The 12,248-nt window shown below is 43.5% G+C and overlaps 1 pseudogene; it reads right to left on the reverse strand.

Moving 5' to 3' along the window:
- Positions 1-11,216: 11,216 nt before the first annotated feature.
- On the reverse strand, positions 11,217-11,730 carry LOC112924048 (ferritin light chain pseudogene; annotated as a pseudogene).
- Between the last annotated feature and the right edge of the window lie 518 nt (positions 11,731-12,248).

The raw sequence follows: 12,248 nt of genomic DNA on the forward strand, positions 1-12,248 counted from the left end.
TACGGCGATTACTAAATAAATAAATATTAAAAAATAAATCATTGCTTGTAAAATTCCAAAGGAATTGCAAATGTAAAGATTGTCTCCTGGTATAAACTGAAATTTCCAATTTGTACGTGTGTGTTGAGGGAGAAGGAGGAGAGGAGTTTTGACCCCAGCCCTTCAATTTGAAAATGAAGCACCCAATAACATTTTTGTTTTAAGAAAAGAAAACTGGTAAGCTATTCCTCAGTGTTAATCCAGTCTTCTGTTTAGGTGAATAGGATGTGACATCCCAAGAGGGACAGTCACTGATGGGAAGTCCAAAAACACAGTTAGCTGGGGGGGGGGGGGGGGGGGGTGTAACTGGGTGCCGGTCATTAAGGAGGGCACTTGAAATAATGAGTGTTAGGTGTTATATGCAACTGATGAATCAGTAAATTCTACCTCTGAGACTAATAATACATTATATGATGATTAAATTGAGTTGAAATATTAAAAAAAAAAACACACAGCTAGTAATTGGTGTAAGAATTAGTGCCCCGCCCCCCGAGCCTGCCAGTCTGCAAATCTCTGACAAACTTAAAAACACATTTTTTATTATAAAATACTTCAAATGTATGAGAAAAAAGCTATTATATTCATACATATATATATACTCATACCTCTCAGCTTTTACAAATCTAAACATTTTGACATATTTGCTATATAACATTTGCTAAGAAATGAAATATCACAGAGATGGCTGAGCTCCTCCGAAAGCCTTCCTGCTCCCTTCTCCTTCTCCTTCCTTCCCTCCCCAAGCTAACCCTCCCTGTGGCCTGCTTGTCATTCCCTTACCACTTCTGAAACTTTTACTGCCCATGTATCCAAAAACAACATAAATCAACGACTTTCATGTTTGTAAAACTTAAATAAATGGTATCCCTCTATAGTGTTAATCCTGAAACTTTCCAAATTTCTTACACCTCCACACCATACAGTTTCTTCTCAAACACATTCGTCTTTTCATTTACTCTTTCACTCAATTCTTGTTTCTTGAACATCTGTTACAGATGTTGCCACCAAGATTGACTCACAGATAAAAACCCTAGCTCTGACTCTCCGATTTCTGATTTGGCTTCCGGAGGGCCTGGTCCAATGAAGCACTCTCAATGCCCAGGCTGTACAATTTACTCGGGTGAGATGATCAATGAAAAAATACAGGATAACCCACCTGCCCCTATCCAAAGGAAGGATAATTCTAAGAGCCAGGGTTCAAGTGACCTGAGGTCCTGCCAGAGCAGAGAGCCATAGATGGATACATCAGAAGGTCCTCAGAACCAGTCTCAGATGCTGGCCTGCTGCTGCGTCCCCTGTTCCTGGTTGTAGGGATGCCTCCAAGATGGTCCCAGTGTCCTACTCTTCCTAATCTGGCATAAACATTTAAGGATGTTAACCTTCCCGCTACTTCTCTATCCTACTCAGGACAAGTCCCACAGTGCTCCAACTCCTTGATTTGGCTACAAGCAGAAATGGGGAATGAGGAGTAATTGACAAGCAAAGCCTTCATTCCTGTCCCTCCTTAAATGTGTCAAAACTGGCCATTTGAGATTCCTCTGTCCTTTTTTATGACCTTGTCACCCAACACACAGCATTCCAGTGGTTGCTTAACACTTTATTAATCCTAGTTCTTAGTATGAGTCAGAGCACTTTTGTGGTCAATGACAGAAAACTCAACTCAAACTGATATTAAAAACATTTTTTCAGGGGGAGAGGGTGTATTGCTTTTTGTTCTTGCTGCTGTGGGAGAATTAGCAGGCCACTGAATTTGAAATAGGTTAATAAAAGCAGAGTAGCAGGATTGTTCCAGAAGGGAAGGATCTCAGGAGTGGAAGGCAGTTCTGGCAGGATTCCAGGGGAGGCAGAGAAGAGATGCCCGTGGACACCTCCAAGGTCTTGGGAGCAACGAGGAAAGTCTCTGGATTGTATTCAAGAAGTTTGTCGAGCTCTGGGAAAGTGGGTCTAGCAGTGGATCTAGGCGGTCAGCAAAAGGCTCACCTGAGAAAATCAGAGTAATGGAGACAACTGAAGGCAGAGCAGGAAAGGATCAGGTGACTACAGGTAGAGAAGGTCATTCCAGGCATTCTAGCATGTACACAGGGAACAGACTCCTATTAAGAAGGAAATACGGAGGGATGCTTGGGTGGCTCAGCAGTTGAGCATCTGCCTTGGGCCCAGAGCGTGATCCTGGAGTCCTGGGATCAAGTCCCACATCAGCCTCCCTGTGAGGGGCCTGCTTCTCCCTCTGCCTATGTCTCTGCCTCTCTCTGGGTGTCTCTCACGAATAAATAATTAAAATTTTAAACAAAAAAAGAAGAAGAAGGAGAAGGAGGAGGAGGAGGAGGAGGAAGAGGAGGAGGAGGAGGAGGAAGAGGAGGAGGAGGAAATACTGGGCTGCCAGGGTGGCTCAGTAGGTGAAACATCTGCCTTTAGCTCAAATCATGATCTCAGGGTCCTGGGATTGAACTCCCTCCTCAGTTGGGAGTCTGCTGCTCTCTCTTCCTCTCCCTCTGCCCCTCCAACCCCCTCTCCCCCGTGCTCTCCCTCCATGCACTCTCTCTCAAATAAATAAATAAAATCTTTAAAAAAATAACAAAGAGGGACGCCTGGATGGCTCAGAGGTTGAGTGCTTGCCTTTTGGCTCAGATCATGATCCTGGGGTCCCGGGATTGAGTCCCATATCCGGCTCCTTGCCTGGAGCCTTGCTTCTCCTCCTCCTGCCTTTGTCTCTGACTCTCTCTCTCTCTCTGTGTCTCATAAATAAATAAATCTTAAAAGAAAAAAAAAAAAAAAGAGGGCAGCCGAGGTGGATCGGCGGTTTGGCGCCGCCTTCAGCCCAGGGCGTGATCCTGGAGACCTGGGATCAAGTCCCACGTGGGGTTCCCTACATGGAGCCTGCTTCTCCCTCTGCCTGTGTCTCTGCCTCTCTCTCGCTCTTTCTGAATAAATAAATCTCAGAAAGAAAAGAAGAAAGAAAAAAGAAAGAGAAAGAAAGAAAGAAAGAAAGAAAGAAAGAAAGAAAGAAAGAAGAAAGAAAGAAAGAAAGAAAGAAAGAAAGAAAGAAAGAAAGAAAGAAAGAAAGAGAAAAGAAAGAACTGAGACACCTGACAGTTTCAATCGGTAGAGCGTGCAACTCCTGATCTCAGGATTGTGAGTTTTGGCACCATGTTAGGTGTAGAAATTCCTTCAAAATAAAATCTTTATTTTTTTTAAAGATTTTATTTATTTATTAATGAGAGACATACAGGGAGAGGCAGAGACACAGGCAGAGGGAGAAGCAGGCTCCATGCAGGGAGCCCGATGTGGGACTCGATCCCAGGACTCAGGGGTCATGCCCTCAGCCGAAGGCAGGCGCCAAAACACTGAGCCACCCAGGAATCCCAAAATAAAATCTCTAAAAATAAAACAGGGCAGCCTGGGTGGCTCAGCGGTTTAACACTGCCTTCAGCCCAGGGCGGGATCCTGGAGACCCAGGATCGAGTCCTGCATCTGGCTCCCTGCATGGAGCTTGCTTCTCCCTCTGCCTGTGTCTCTGCCTCTCTCTCTCTTCTGTGTATTCTCATGAATAAATAAATAAAATCTTTAAAAATAAATAAATAAATAAATCTTAAAAATAAAAAAAATAAAGTATCACTGATGAGGTTTGGGATGAGGCAGGGCCAAACATGCAGGATTTTAAAGGCTCTGTTAAGGATTTTGATCTTTTTTCTGAGAACAAGAGGAGGTAATTGAAGGGTTTATTTTTGTTAAAGATTTTATTTATTTATTCATGTGAGACACACAAAGAGAGGCAGAGACACAGGCAGAGGGAGAAGCAGGCTCCCTGTGGGGACCCCGATGTAGGATTTGATCCCAGGACCCCAGGATCACCCCCTGAGCTGAAGGCAGACACTCAACCACTGAGCCACCCAGGTGCCCCATCTGAAGGGTCTTTAAGCAATGCGTATTTGTGTCTGTGTGATTATCAAATTTATAATTTGAAAAGATAACTGTGGAAATATATTGCAGAGAACAGAGAGTAGAGACTGGATAAAAGGCTGTTGAATTGGACCAGGACAGAAATGAGGAGCCATGGGGAATACAGTGGTGGTGGTGGGAAATGCAGAAAGGAGACAGATTCTAGAGTTCCTGCAGGAGGAAATTCAACAAAATAGGGGGACAGATTGGGGAGGGAGATGGAGGTTCCAGAGGTAAAGGAGCTGAGGAAGGGCTAATTGGTTGCTGTAAGCTAGAAGTACACAGAGTAGCAAGGACAAATGCAGCTCACATCCATGCTTCTTTCTGGAAACAGCACCTCCATTTTCCCTCTTGAAATTTTTCCTTGTCACTACAACCAAGTAATTTGGGTGAAACTTCTCTCATCCCCCACATCAAAGAGTTGGTATAAGTCCGGTATGGTTGCCAAATAAAGTACGGGAAGCATACTTGGGACATACTGATCTTCTAACTTTATTCATTGTTTATCTGAAATTAAAAGTAACTGAATGTCTTGTATTTTTATTTACTATATCTGGCAACTCTAGATCCAGGCCTATTAAGAGGCCTAGTAAGAGGACACAGAGGTTGGTTTGGAAAAGGCCATGAGTCCTAAGCCAGGCTGATGATGGCTCCCCTTTGGACATTGATGGAGCTCTCAGAAAAGAGTTTGTCATATTCCACCAGGTTGCAAAGCTAGCAGAACATAACATCAGCTGCAGGAGAGGGCCTAAGACCCAGATCTGGCCCATCCAAATATTCTTCAAATTGCAATGCTTGGTTCATCACTGGACCTAAAACCCAAGCAAAGTCAGCAGGACACAAGCATGGGGCTAATGATGGGATTATGAGGAAGAGAGATCCCTGTGTACTGGTGTTGCTGAGCTGGAGGCTGTAAGCCTGGAGCCGCTGGTGACCATGTGACGGGTAGGCTGGAAAGTGAAGCCAGCAGAAGCAAGAGAGAGAAAGACCAATGCTGAGTCTTGTCAATATTGTGTGAGCCCCTAATATCAGCCAGGCCTGAAATCACCCTGAACTCTTCAGTTCACTGAGAAGCCTGATTAGAGGGAGACCCCTGGTTCAATGTCATACATGTTGAATTCAAGGTGCCTCTGATGTCAAGTAGCCTATTGCCCATGTGGGTCTGAGCTGGAGGTTTAAATTGGCAATTTTTTTAAATTTTTATTTATTTATGATAGTCACACAGAGAGAGAGAGAGAGAGAGGCAGAGACACAGGCAGAGGGAGAAGCAGGCTCCATGCACCGGGAGCCCGACGTGGGATTCGATCCCGGGTCTCCAGGATCGCGCCCTGGGCCAAAGGCAGGCGCCAAACCGCTGCGCCACCCAGGGATCCCTGGCAATTTTATTTTTATAGATGGTCATTAAATTCCTCATGCCTGGAGCCCAGCCTGGCACAAGGTAAGGATTCAATAAACTTATGAATGAATGAATAAATGAATGAATGAATGAATATAGCAGTCTGATTACTCTTTAGTAGCCCCTTAAATCCAGAAAATCCTGGTCCTGCCTGTCAGAAAATCCTGCCTGTGTCTCTGCCTCTCTCTGTGTGTCTCTCATGAATAAATAAATAAAATCTTAAAAAAGAGAGAGAGAGAGAAGATCGTTTTCTTTAAGATTTTATTTATTTATTTTTATTTCAGAGAAAGAACATGCACTCTAGTGTGCATATGTGTAAATAGGGGGAGGGGCAGAGAGAGAAGAAGAAAAGAAATCCTAAGAAGACTCCCTGCCAACCATGGTGCCTCACACAGGGCTCAATTCCACCAACTGAAATGAAGAGTCAGATGCTTAACCAAAGTGAGCCACCTAGGCACCCCTAAAACCAGAAGTCCTGACGAGCCCAGTCAAGGTAGATAGGATAAATAGAATGAATACAGCTGAAGAAAACATTAATGAACTGGGAGATCAAATTGAGTAATTTTCCCAGAAGGAAGAATCAAAAAACAAAAATAGTAGAAAATATAAAAGAAAAACAGAGGATAGAAGTTGAAGTACAAGACCCAGATAATAACATTTCAAAAAGAGGAACATAAAAATACATAGGAGAAAAACGTATGAAGAAATTTTTAAAAGATACATTTACTAGACTTTTTTAAAAGATCAAAGACTCTGTTTCCGTCAACACACAAAAAAAACAAATAATCCAGTTAAGAAATGGGCAGAAGACATGAATAGATGTTATTCTAAAGAAGACATACAGGGGCACCTGGATGGCTCAGTCGGGTAAGTATCTGCCTTCAATTAAGGTCATGATCCCAGGGTCCTGGGATTGAGCCCCACATCTGGCTCTCTACTCAGCAGGGAGCCTGCCTTTTCCTCTCCCTCTGTCTGCTGCTCTCCCTCCTTGTGCTCTCTTTCTCCCTCTGTCAAATAAATAAATAAAATCTTTTTTAAAAAAGAAGACAAAGAAGACATTCAGATGTCCAACAGACACATGATAAGATGCTCATCATCATTCAACATCAGGGAAATACAAAGCAAAACCCCAATGAAATATCACCTCATACTTGCCAGAATGGCTAAAATTAACAAAACAGGAAACAACAGATGTTGGCGAGAATGCAGAGAAAGGGGAACCCTCTTACACTGTTGGTGGGAATGCGAAATGGTGCAGCCACTCTGGAAAACAGTATGGAGATTCCTCAAAAAGCTAAAACTAGAACTACCCAAACCTAGCAATTGCACTACTAGGTATTTACCCAAAGATACAAAAATACAGATTTGAAGGGCATGTGCACCCCAAAAATACAGATTTGAAGCAGCATTAACAACAATAGCCAAATTACGTAAAGAGCCCAAATGTCCAAGAAGATATGATATATGTGTGTGTGTGTGTACACATACACACACACATTGGACTATTACTCAGCCATCAAAAAGAATTAAATCTTGCCATTTGCAACAACGTGAATGGAGCTAGAGGGTGTTATGCTAAGTGAAATAAGTCAGAGAAAGACAAATATCATATGATTTCACTCATATGTGGGATTTAAGAAACAAAACTGATGAATATATGGGAAGAGGTTAAAAAAGAGAGAGAGATAGAGAGAGGGGGAAACAAACCATAAGAGACTCTTAATGATAGAGAACAAACTGAGGGTTGATGAAGATAGATGGGTGGGGGAAGGGCTGGATGGGTGATAGGTTATTAAGGAGGTCACTTGCTATGATGAGCACTGGGTGTTGTATGTAAGTGATGAATCACTGAATTCTACTCCTAAAATCAATATTGCACAATATGTTTACTAACTAGAATTTAAATTAAAAAGAAAAATAAAGGCTCTGTTTCCAACCAAGATAGAGAGTTTTCAGCAGGTCAGTGCTCCCACTGCAAGAATTAGAAGGAAAAAAGAGAAAAGAGAAAAATTGCAAGAATCGTCTTTTTAAAGTTAGCAGAGAGCTATATTTTTTTCAAAGATTTATTTATTTATTCATGATAGACACATACAGAGAGAGGTGGAGACACAGGCAGAGGGAGAAGCAGATTCCATGCTGGGAGCCTGACGTGGGACTCGACCCCGCGGCTCCAGGATCGCGCCCTGGGCTGAAAGCAGGCGCTAAACCGCTGAGCCACCCAGGGATCCCCTAGCAGAGAGCTATAAATGCAATACTCTGGATGAATGAGATAAGCGAAAATTTCAAAGAGGGAAGAGGCTTTCCTTCCTGAATGAGCTGAGGATCACTGCCCGAATACTCTTCGCTGGGGCAATTGCCAATTCTGGGGACAAAAGCTTAGTTCAGGCAAAGGGACTCTACTAGGAGAAAGAGAAACCAGAGGAGCTTTTGATGGCCATGAGGAGCTGCAGGATCTTGCAAGTTCCTACATTAAAAAACTGAAATCTTGGGGCACCTGGGTGGCTCAGTGGTTGAGCATCTGCCTTTGGATCCCAGGACTCTGGGATCAAGTCCTGCATCAGGCTTCCCTTCTCCCTCTGCCTATGTCTCTGCCTCTCTCTCTGCATCTCTCATGAATAAATAGACAAAATATTTTTTAAGTGAAATATTCTACAGTTTCATGGTGTTTAGAAGCAAAGTCCAAATCGAGAAAGTGAACCTACCTGAAACAAAGGATATTTGCCCTATTGTGAAGATACATGGGGCAGGAGGCAGGAGCGTTAAGCTCAAAATCTCCAATACTCAGAATAAAATCTTGCACTGGCTGAGATAGAGAGCTTCCAGACCTGAAGAGGGACCATGCCTGGGGACTGAGGATGAAATAAATGGTAGATAGAATCTTGGTAAAACCGGATCTCATCCCCCGCTCAGCTCCATCCCTTACTAAATGGATGTGGTCAGTTTCTTAGTGCCTGAGCCTAAAAGAGTACAGGTAGAACATTCTCTGGTGGGAGATGAAACCGTCTGTATAAAAGACAATGGTCCTTTGGGTCTAGTATGTACAAAGCTTGAAAGTTACCTCTGTCATAACCACAAGGAAAAGGATGGACAACCCGAAAAATCAACAATTCTTAGATCTGTAAGAGAAGTGAGGTCCCAGCAAGTGATAGAAGGTCTCAGAGTGATGGGGACGTGCACAGTGAATCCCAGAAGTGAGAGCATCAAAGCACTGCCTGGAAAATTTGAGGAACAGACAGTGGGAAAACGGAATCACAACCTACCAGAGCAGAAATCCACAAGCTGAAACCTCAACGGGAATCAGTGCTAGGGTAGGGAAACCTGAACTACAAGTGACGAATTGCTGGAGGCTCAGTGTGGACAGTGCTGAGAGTTAAAATCTCAGGGGCTGGGAGGACTCCGTCATAAGTGGGTCTGGACACTTTTGTAAGTTTTATCTCCAGGAACCTGACCTAGTTCCCACAGTGAGTATCAGAGAAAAGTCCCCTCACACTTTGGCAGGGGGAGAGGGAAAATAACCATTTTGAAATATGCCACATATTCTGTCCTTCTTACCAAGATCTGCTTTCAAGAAAAATTTAGAAGCAGCTGGCTGGCTCAGTCAGTAGAGAATGTGATTCTTGATCTCAGAGTCCTGAGTTCAAGCTCCATGTTGGGTCTGAAGTCTACTTTAAAAATAAGAAAAACAAACAACAACAATCAAAAAACTCTTTTAGGATCCCTGAGTGGCTCGGGGGTTGAGCGTCTGCCTTTGGCTCAGGGCATGATCCTGGATTCCCAGAATCAAGTCCCACATCTGGCTCCTTGCACGGAGCCTGCTTCTCCCTCTGCCTGTGTCTCTGCCTCTGTGTCTCTCATGAATAAATAAATAAAATCTTAAAAAAAAAAAAAACTATTTAACTAGAGCCTAACCTGCTGGGTTTTTTCCAGAGCCTAACTGATCTGGGGGAAAGAAAATACCTGACTCCAGAGAACTCTAACCATGCTGTCCTACCTAAGGGAGTAGGGGAGAAAAAACAATTCCAGAAGCACATGTGAAGTTCACAGTCCAGAGGTAAAGGCTCACTAGAAGACTGAGACCTAACCATGGGACTATAGCATGCTTCCTCCTCCCAACCTTACCACCTGCGTTACTACAGGCTGATCTACAGCAGTTCCTTATACCCAGTACATCATGTCTGACTGTCAAGAAAAAAATTACAAAATGTACTAAAAGGCAAAAAACAAAAACACTGTTTGAAGAGAGAGAGCAAGCACCAGAAGCAGACATGGCAGAGATGTTGGAATTATCAGACCAGGAATTTATTTTTTAAAAGATTTTATTTAATTATTTGAGAGAGAGAGAGCACGAGCTACGGGAAGGGAGGGGTAGAAGGAGAGAGAGAAGCAGGCTCCCCACTAAGCGGGGAGCCCCAACATGGGGCTCGATCCCAGGACCCTGAGATCATGACCTGAGCTGAAATCAAGAGTCAGATGCTTAACTGACTGAGCGACCCAGGTACCCCTCTGTAAATTCAAATTTTTGATCTATATTCTTCTTCTTTCTGAAGAATTACTTTTTGGCATTTCTTAAAAGAAATGGCAGGTCTACTCACAAAAAATTCTCTCAACTTTTATTCAAGGAAATCTTTATTTCTCCTTCATTTTTTCCCCCTCTCCTTCATTTTTGAAGGATAATTTCACAGGATACAGAATTCTAGATTGGTTGGTTTTTCTCTATCAATGCTTTAAATCTCTCACTCCACTCTCTTTTCTTGCTTGTATGGTTTCTGAGGAGAAGTCAGATGTAATTCTTACCTTTGTTTCCCTAATAAGTGAGGAGCTTTTTTTTCCCTCCTCCACCTTATTTCAGAATTTTTTTTCTCTATTTTTGATTTTCTGTAGTGTGAATATGATATGCCAGGTATAAACTTTTGTTTTTGCATTCATCCTTCTTGGTGTTCTCTGAACTTCATGGATCTGTGGTTTGGTATCTGACATAAATCTGGTGGAAATTCTCATATTTCTTCTGTTCTTGTCTCTCCTTCCTCTCCTTCTATTTTCCCATTTTACACCTTTCATAGCTGTCCAATGGAGTTTGGATGTTTTGTTTTGTTATTTTCCATCTTTGTTCACTATGCTTTTCAGTTTTGAAGGTTTCCCTTGATGTGTCCTGAAGCCCAGAGATTCTTTCCTCAGCTGTGTCAAGTTACTGATAAACCTACCAAAGGTGTTCTTCATTTCTGCTACAGGGTTTTTGAGCTCTGGCATTTCTTTCAGTTCTTTTGTAGGATTTCCATCTCTCTGCTTAGATCACCCATCTGTTCTTTTATGCTGTCTGCTCTATCCATTAGAGCCCTTAATGGATACAATTTTAGCATCTTAATCATAGTTGTTTTAAGTTCCTGGTCTGGGGGCAGACCGGGTGGCTCAGCAGTTTAGCATCCCCTCCAGCCCAGGGCATGATCCTGGAGACCCAGGATCGAGTCCCATGTCAGGCTCCCTGCATGGAGCCTGCTTCTCCCTCTGTCTGTGTCCCTGCCTCATTCTCTCTCTCTCTCTCTCTCTCTCTCTTTCATGAATAAATAAAATCTTTAAAAAAAAAACTTAAAAAAAATTCCTGGTCTGGGGGCACCTGGGTGGCTCAGTCAGTTAAGCGTCTGACTCTTGATTTCAGCTCAGGTCATGATCTCAGGGTCCTGGGGATTGAGCCCCATGTGGGCTCAATGAAAGTCCATGACTTGTGAGAGGGCTCCAGGGTAGTTAAAAAGCTGCCTAGTGGCTACAGGAAGAGGCTCAGGCCCAAGCCCTAACACAAGGGGGATGCCATAGGGGTCCTTCAAAGGATACTGGGTTTCAGAGGCTCCTAGTCATGCTTGAGGGTGACCCTTTGAAAGGGATACTGGTCCAGCCCAACCTGGAGACCAAACAGCCTGCAGATGTGAGTCAAATGGTCACCAGCTTCATGGTGAGTTTCAACTCCTCATCTAAGGAGTGGTTCTCCAGGAAGTCACAGAGATGGGAATCTGTGTGGGCAGAACCCAGGGAATGCAGATCCAAAAGGGCCTGATTCAGGTTCTTCTCAGAACCATGGTGGCTCCCATGGCATCTGGGGTTTATCTTAGGACAGCTTCTGCATGTCCCAGAAGAGAGCATAGCTATAGTACTGATTTTCATCTTTAAGAGAGGCTCAGCACCCTCATGCTTTTCTCTTCAGCCAATTTGCAGAAGTGGCCAATGCCTTCCAGAGCCACATTGTCATGGTCAATATAGAAGCTTAAAGACAGGCAGGTGCAGGAGGCCCGCAGATGCATGTTGACCAGGTGGTTGATGACAGCCTCCACCTTGGTGGAATAATTCTGATGAATCTGGGAGCTCATGGTTGATTGCAAATAGGAGCTAAGCTCAAAATAAGGTGTTGGCTGGTAGAGGCAGAGGGTGGCCAAGAAGATGGCTCCAAAGGTTGTGATTGGAAAAAAAAAAAAAAGGCTGGGGACACCTGGGTGGCTCAGTGGTTGAGCATCTGCCTTCAGCTCAGGGCGTGATCGCATGGTCCCCGGATGGAGTCCCACATCAGGCTCCCTGTATGGATCCTGCTTGTCCCTCTGCCTATGTCTCTGCCTGCCTCTCTCTCTCTGTCTCTCATGAATAAATAAATAAAATCTTAAAAAAAAAGAAAAAGAAAAAGAAAAAAAAGGCTGGAGGGTGGTCAGAGGCTGGTAGAAGGGGTATCCCTGGGTCTATTCCATCCAAACACTGTTGAAGCAAGAGACAGGTCCACGTGATTTCCAGATGCACTGCCCATTTTTCTTATTCTTTTTTTTTAATTTTTATTTATTTATGATAGTCACAAAGAGAGAGAGAGAGAGAGAGAGAGAGAGAGAGAGAGGTAGACACA

The sequence above is a fragment of the Vulpes vulpes genome, chromosome 5 (assembly GCF_048418805.1).
Source record: "Vulpes vulpes isolate BD-2025 chromosome 5, VulVul3, whole genome shotgun sequence".
Taxonomy (NCBI): domain Eukaryota; kingdom Metazoa; phylum Chordata; class Mammalia; order Carnivora; family Canidae; genus Vulpes; species Vulpes vulpes.